Source organism: Cebus imitator, unplaced genomic scaffold (assembly GCF_001604975.1).
Source record: "Cebus imitator isolate Cc_AM_T3 unplaced genomic scaffold, Cebus_imitator-1.0 Scaffold82, whole genome shotgun sequence".
Classification (NCBI taxonomy): domain Eukaryota; kingdom Metazoa; phylum Chordata; class Mammalia; order Primates; family Cebidae; genus Cebus; species Cebus imitator.
In genome coordinates, this window is record NW_016107397.1 from 9,646,968 (window position 1) to 9,654,956 (window position 7,989).

The 7,989-nt window shown below is 47.0% G+C and overlaps 1 long non-coding RNA gene across 1 annotated transcript in view; it reads left to right on the plus strand.

Moving 5' to 3' along the window:
* The first annotated feature begins 4,094 nt into the window (after positions 1–4,094).
* The window catches only part of LOC108308107, a 91,956-nt gene continuing 88,061 nt past the window's right edge, over positions 4,095–7,989 (plus strand). Inside the window, exon 1 of the long non-coding RNA XR_001826788.2 lies at positions 4,095–4,192. This is a non-coding gene — a long non-coding RNA (uncharacterized LOC108308107). The remainder of the gene's footprint in view (positions 4,193–7,989) is intronic.

Sequence of the window (7,989 nt, forward strand, 5' to 3'; positions counted from 1 at the left end):
AATCCCATATCACTGGGACATCATCCAGGCAAAGTGCTGGAACATGGGAGGTGGTCCATCCTTACTATTCCCATGATTACAGCTCAAGATCAGACCCACTTTTATTTCCCTTCCTTCCTTCCTTCCCTCCTTCCTTCCTTCCTTCCTTCCTTCCTTCCTTCCTTCCTTCCTTCCTTTTCCCTCTCTCTCTCTTTCTCTCTCTCTCTCTCTCTCTCTCTTTTGAGATGCAGTCTCCCTCTGTCACCCAGGCTAGAGTGCAGTGGCACAATCTTGGCTCACTGCAGCCTCCACCTCCCAGATTCCAGCGATTCTCCTGCCTCAACCTCCTGAGTAGCTGGGACTACAGCTGCGTGCCACCACGCCCAGCTAATTTTTATATTTTTTTTAAGTAGATACAGGGTTTTGCAATGTTGGTCAGGCTGGTCTTGAACTCATAAGCTCAAGCGATCTACCAGCCTCAGACTCCCAAAGTGCTGGGATTACAGGTGTGAGCCGCTCTGGCCAGCCCAGACCCACTTTTCTCAACCCTCAAAACCATCCCTGCCGAAGTGACCCCACCTTTGAGTTCCCCACCTTTAGCTCCTGATGATTTCGACTGCTGCTGTGTGGTTATGTCTGGTTCCTGCCTCCAGCCAGCCCCAGATGTGCAAGATAGAAAAGCAGGCCTTTTTCTTTCCCAAGCCTAACGCTCTGTATGGAGAACACCAAAAAAAGAGAGAGAAAGAAAGAAAGAAAAGGAAAAAAGATAAAAGATTTGATAGTCACCATGTGTTTGGCACCCAGCGTGTAATGGCAATAATAATGTTTTCTCTGTTCCAAGCTGCTTTGCAGAGCTCTTTATAGGCATTGACTCATTAAATCTTCATGACTCCCGTGAGATACATACTCTCATTTCCCCATTTTATGGATGAGAAAACCGAGACTTCAGAGAAAAATAGTCCAAGAAGATATAAACAGGCAATTCACAGAAGAGGACATCAAAATTACCTATCGGGCTTAGAAAGAGTTGTTCAACCTCACAGGCAGTCAAGGAAGTGCAAATTAAATTAATTATGGGATACCATTTTTCATCTGTTAGACTAGAAAATAAACAGTAACTTCCAGCGCCACAAGAACATGAGAAGCCCGGTACTCAAATTCCTTGTTCATGAGTGTGAATTGCTTTAAACTTTATACAAATTAACCTTACAATGGCTATTAAAATTTTAAATGCATGCTCTTTGAGCAAGAAACCTCACTTTTGGGAATCTGTCCTACACAAGTAAAACCAACGACGCATAAAAAATATAGAGGAGGATGTTTATTGTAGCACTGTTCGAAACAAGAAAAATGAATGATTTTTTTTTTTTTCTTTTTTGAGAAGGAGTCTCACTCTGTCACCCAGGCTGGAGTGCAATGGCGTGATCTCGGCTCACTGCAACCTCCGCCTCCTGGGTTCAAGTGATTCCCCTGCCTCAGCCTCCTGAGTAGCTGGGATTACAGGCGTCCGCTACTACACCCAGTTAATTTTTGTATTTTTAGTAGAGATGGGTTTTTACCACGTTAGTCAGGATGGTCCTGAACTCCTGACCTCAGGTGATCCAACTGCCTCAGCCTCCCAAAGTGCTGGGATTACCTGCCAGAAAATGAGTGATTCTTACTGCATGGTTTGCAGTGGAAGAAAAGGCAGCAACTCAGGGATGGTGTAGCATTGTTCGCAGTGGGGGAAGAGAGAAGCAAACTAAATTTTCTATAGATTAGCTGGATACATTTAGGCATATCCATATTATAGAATACTATGTAGCAGTTTCAAATAATGAATTAAAACTACTGCTGGATTGCTGAGTGAAAAATCAACCCAACCTGCTCCTTGAAATGTGTCACAAAGAGAGCAACGCTTTTGAATAACGAGAGACCGTGCTTCATTGTATTACAGGGGGGAAATATCAAACTGCGTTCCCAACCCATTTGGAACCCCCAGCAATTTCCAAAAATTCCTAAAATTGTCTCCAGCCCCTGTAAGACAATCCACCAAGCATCTTTGTATAACATTGAGCATTTAAAACACTAATACTGAGGTGGGTAGATTGCCTAAACTCAGGAGTTCAAGACCAGACTGGGCAACATGGAGAAACTCTGTCTCTACAAAAAATACAAAATAATTAGCCAGGTGTGGTAGTGTATACCTGTAGTCACAGCTACTTGGGACGCTGAGGTGGGAGGATCAATTGAAATCAGGTGGGAGATCAAGACTACAGTGAGCCGTGATTGTGCCACTGCACTCCAGCCTAGGTGACAGAGTGAGACCCTGTGTCTAAAAAAACCCAGACAAAACCCAAAAACCCCAATAACCTAATTATTTAACCTGGAGTGAACATAATAGAGGGTATGTGTGTCCGGACTCATCGGGAATGCTTCCTTTCTTCCCTGTGACCTAAGCAAATGGGGAAATATTATGTTAAAGATATACAATGGGCCAGGCGCAGTGGCTCACACCTGTAATCCCAGCACTTTGGGAGGCTGAGGCAGGCGGACCACGAGGTCAGGAGTTCAAGACCAGCCTGGCCAACATGGTGAAACCCCATCTCTACTAAAAATACAAAAATTAGCTGGGCATGGTGGCACATGCCTGTAATCCCATCTACTCAGGTGGCTGAGGCAGGAGAATTGCTTCAACCAGGACCTGGGAGGCAGAGGTTGCAGTGAGCCAACATCATGCCACTACACTGTAGCTTGGGCTCTAGCATAAGACTCTGTCTCAAAAAAAAAAAAAAATGATGTACAATGCATGCAAGTAAGACTTAGCAAAGTGAAATAAGCAAGGGGACTTTTAATAATGGTTGTTTGCTGATTGGAGAGTCATCTGAGTGAGGGGCAGCCCCACTATTTCCCCTATCTCTCTGACTCCTGACCCACCCAGGTGCTTCCCCCTGCAGCCCTGAGCGAGCTGCCTCTGGTTTTCAGGGATCGGTGAGTGTAGACTCTTTCCTTTCTGGCAATCATTCCCATGTCTGCATGTCTTAGCATCCCAGATTATAGCAACTCCCAGGTGTGTGAAAACATCAGGCTTGTTTGTGGGGCAGAGTCTTGGCTGTGGGGCAAGGCAGAAGATATGTGTCCTCCTTCCTGGCACTCACAGGGCCGTGGGGAATGAAGCAAGTGGAGTGCGGTGAGGTGGGGACTGAAACGGGAAGGGCCACCGCAGGAGCCCTGGGGGCTTAGAGGAGCCACAGCCCCCACTGCTGCAAGCCAGAGAGAGGCTTCTCAGAGGAGGGAGATTAGAAGTACATGGTGGGGAAGGGGCAGACGTCTGCCAAGGGCACCCACAAAGGTCATGCAGGAGGAAGCGCTGTGGATGAGAGACCAGGGCCCGTCCAGAGACTGGCCAGTGAGAATAGGAAAGACTGCTGACATCCACAGGGCCTGGTCATGGCAATCGTGCTGAAACCGGCTAGGCTGTCTGCACCCTTCCCATTAGGCAAAAGGAGCCACTCAAGAGGATTCCACCCAGCTGATGCCAGTTTCAGCTGAATCTGGTCTGTGGCTGGGGGCAGATTGGGAGAAATCAATGCCTTACTCAGTTTGTGTTGATGGGATCAATGGCGGCTGCCATTGGCAGATGTTGCATCTGGGATGAAGTGAAGGGAGAAGTTTGGAGCCAGGGCTTGGTGGCTGCAATGTGTATGTGTTGGGAGAGCAATAAGCCCGGGAGCTCCCTGGTTCCGGCTTGGAAGCTAGGTGAGTGCTGGAGCATTTCGAGGAGCAGGGCCACAATGTCAGCCCTGGGTTTGGGAGTAGACACATCTTGTGAGAAGAAGGCATCCTGGCCTGGTGCAATGGCTCACGCCTGTAACCCCAACACTCTGGGAGGCCAACGAGGATTGCTTGAGCCCAGGGGTTCAAAACCAACCTGGGTGATACGGTTTGCATCTGTGTTCCCACCCAAATGGCATGTTGAATTGTTAGCCCGATGCTGCAGGTGGGGCCTGGTGGGAGCTGATTGGCTCGTGGGGGAAGACTTCTCCCTTGCTGTTCTCGTGATACTGAGGGAGTGGCTGTCAGATCTGGTTGTTTAAAAGGGTGTGGCCTCTCCCCACCCTCTCTTCTTCCTCCTTCGGCCCTGTGAGATGTGTCTGCTTCCCCCTTGCCTCCACTGTGATTGTGAGTTTCCCGAGGCCTCCCCAGCCATGCTTCCTGTATAGTCTCTGGAACGGTGAGTCAATTAACCCTCTTTTCTTTATAAATAACCTAGTCTCAGGTAGTTTTTTATAGCAATGCGAGAACAGACTAATACACTAGGAAACATAGCAAGGCCCTGCCTCTACAAAGTAACAAAAAAAATTTAACTGGGCATGATGGTGCATTCCTGTAGTTCCAGCTACTCAGCCTGTAGTTCAAGCTTCTCAAGAGGCTGAGGCGGGCGTGCTGGAGCCCAGGAGGTTAAGGCTGCAATGAGCTATGATTGAGCCACTGCACTCCAGCCTGGGTGACAGAGTGAGACCCTGTCTTAAACAAAAAGGCCAGGCATGGTGACTCACACCTGTATTCCCAGCACTTTGGGAGACCGAAGTGGGTGGATAACGTGAGGTCAAGAGTTCAAGACCAGCCTGACCAACATAGTAAAACCCCCATCTCTACTAATAATACAAAAATCAGCCACCATGGTGGCAGGTACTTGTAATCCCAGTTACTTGGGAGGCTGAAGCAGGAGAATCACTTGAACCTGGGAGGCAGAGATTGCAGTGAGTCAAGATTGTGCCACTGCATTCCAGGCCTGGATAACAAAGTGATCCTCTGTCTCAAAAAAAAAAAAAAGAAAAAAAGCTGGGCACGATGACTCACGCCTGTAATCCCAGCGCTTTGTGAGGCTGAAGCAGGTGGATCACCTGAGGTCAGGAGTTCGAGACCAGCCTGGCCAACATAGTGAAACCCATCTCTACTAAAAATACAAAAATTAGCCAGGCTTGGTGGCAGATGCCTGTAATCCTGGCTATTTGGGAGGCTGAGGCAGGAGAATTTCTTGAACCCAGGAGGTAGAGGTTACACTGAGCTGAGATCATGCCACTGCACTCCGGCCTGGGTGACAAGAGAAAAATTCCGTCTCAAAAAAGAGAAAAAGAAAAAGGCATCCTGAATTTAGTCACAGGGACATTTGAAGGCACCTGTGCTGTATTCTCACCAATTTAGTCCAACTTCATCAACTCCTTTCCCTGCCTCTCCAATGCTCCCTCCCTGTCTTTTGTTCTCCTTCTCTCCTCCCTAAAATATGTTTTGAGCATCAAGTATTGCGCAGCCTATACATGACATTAAGGAAAACTTGGCAATAGTTATAGGTGACATAAAATTCATTAAAGAGATCTCGGTTTTAACTTTACTTCTCAGAATGTGAATCTATTTCTCCAAAACTAGGGTGGAATGCTGAATAGAGGCACATATGAGAGAGAAAGCTCTCGGCTGGGTGCTGTGGCTCATGCCTATAATCCCAGCACTTTGAGAGGCCAAGTTGTGAGGATCACTTAAGCCCAGGAGTTTGAGACCAGCCTGGACAAGATGGCCAAACCCAGTCTCTACCAAAAAAAAATTTTTTTTAAGAAGCAAAAATTAGCCAGGTGTGGTCACATGCACCTGTAGTCCCAGCTACTTGAAAGGCTGTGGTAGGAGAATCGCTTGAGCTCAGGAGACAGAGGCTGTAGTGAGCCAAGATTGTGCCACTGCACTCCACCTTGGGTGACAGCAAGACCCTGTCTCCAGGAGGAAAAAAAAAGTCTGCCCATATGAGTCGAGCAACCTCACAGAGATATCTTATCCTGTCTGAGCTTATTTTCCCAGCTCTAAAATACAATTTCAAGTCTCCCATGGGGTGTAGTAGGGCCCAGTGAAATTACTCTGCTAGGGCTATTATCTTCCTTCTCATAGCAGTTCTTATTTTTGACTTTGGAGGTATTAAATATTCAGCCCGTGCCAGAGTGAGGATCTCCTTCTCACCTTCTGTCTGAATTGTGCTTTGAGTCTCCGTTCCATGATGGGTGTGAACTGGGTGAGACTCTTTTTGCAGAACCAAACTCTGGCAACTCCATGCTGCCTGAACTCCAGCCGGTTTCCATAGCCTGAATCCTTCCTCTCTCATTTGCAGACAACTTTCTTAGTAAATGATTACAAAGCAGAATGCGGTCCCTTCTCTAAGAGATATGACTCAGAACAAATTGTAGCCGCATTTTCCTCCTCATTTTTCTCCTCTGTGGTGCATGCTTCATCATCTTAAAGATCTCTTTGTTTGACAGTCAAGTGCATTAGTGTAGACAAGTGTGATATTTCTTCTCTCTTGTAATAATTATTTCCTCTTATAATTTCTGAGTTGTGTCATTGTTTCTAACGTGATTCCCAGACCTTGAACATAAAGATTTCTGCTGGACTCCACTAGCAATGTTACATGCAAAACGAATGACATCAACAGAACAGAACAGACTTGTAGAACGATCTGGGAAGAAAGTAAATAGGAAGATCATAGGCAAGCTTATAGAGTGATCAGCTAAGCAGGAAGAGCATTGCTCTGCAAGAAAAATACCTACCTCTTCATTTAACAGTTCCAAGCAAAGGCAGTGTGTTCATCAAGGTTTGGGGCAGCTTGTATCATCTCTAATTATAATTTTTAATGGTGGTAACCTGATGATTGCATTCACAATGTTTATCAAAAGGTCTGAGGGGCCACCAAGGAATTCTTTCAGTGTTGCTCTGTACCACTAATGAAGTTGCAAGGCTCTCAAATGCAGAGGGGACATAAAAGCAGTGGCAGTAAAAGAGCTTAAACTCCCCTAGCTCAGAGTGCTTGTATACTCCATCACTGGCCATCAATAAGCACTTTGCTCTGAGCACATCAGGTGGTGTTAGCAACCTGTCGATTTGATGGAGGTGAGCCTAGAGGCCAGGAAGTCACTGATGGGCTAGGGCTAGAGTCACAGGTGATGGTGAGACTCAGCCTACTCAAAGTATGGTCCCCAGACCAGCTGCCTGGGCGTCACCTAGGAGTTTGTGAGAGGTGCAGAATGAGGCCACCCAGACCTGTGATACCAGAACCTGCTAAGGGTGCTGGGTATGGTGGTTCACAACTGTAATCCCAGCAGTTTGGGAGGCCAAAGTGGGCAGATCCCTTGAGATCAGGAATTTGAGACAAGCCTCTCCAACATGGCAAAAGCGGTCTCTACCAAAAATGCAAAAATTAGCCAGATATGGTGGTGCACACTGGTAACCTTAGCTACTTGAGTGGCTGAAACAGAAGAATCACTTGAACCCAAGAGGCAGTGGTTGCAGTGAGCTAAGATGGCACCACTGCACTACAGCCTGGGCGACAGAGTAAGACTCCGTCTCAAACAAACAAACAAAAACAGCTAAGGAACAAGATGCACAGGTGACCCAGGTGCTCGTTAATGTTTAAGAAACAGGTTTAGGAAACAGCTTTTGGAGAAATCAAGAGAGGGGTAGGAATGATCAGGTAAGAGGTGGCCCTAGAACGTGCGGCTGTGACCAGCATGACCTTGTCTTAGCTAATTGCACCTGCAATTAAACCTTTTGTCCAAATAAGACCTCCTTCTGAGGTTCCAAGTGGACATGAATTTGGGCAAGGACAGCATTTAACCCAGTGCAGAGGAGAAGACTTGCAATACCCACAGACAGGGCATTGGGACTCCTGAGCACTCCTGGCTGGGGCTACTACAGGAGGTTCCATTTCCATGTGCATTAAAAAAAAAAAATGTCGGGGCGTGGTGGCTCATGCCTGTAATCCTAGCACTTTGGGAGGCCAAAGTGGGTGGATCACAAGGTCAGGAGTTCAAGATCAGCCTGGCCAAGATGGTAAAACCCCGTCTCTACTAAAAATACAAAAATTAACCTGGTGTGGTGGCGCATACCTGTAATTTCAACTGCTCTAGAGGCTGAGGCAGGAGAATCGCTTGAATCCAGAGGCAGAGGTTGCAGTGAGCCCAGATTGTGCCGCTGCATTCCAGCCTGGGCAAC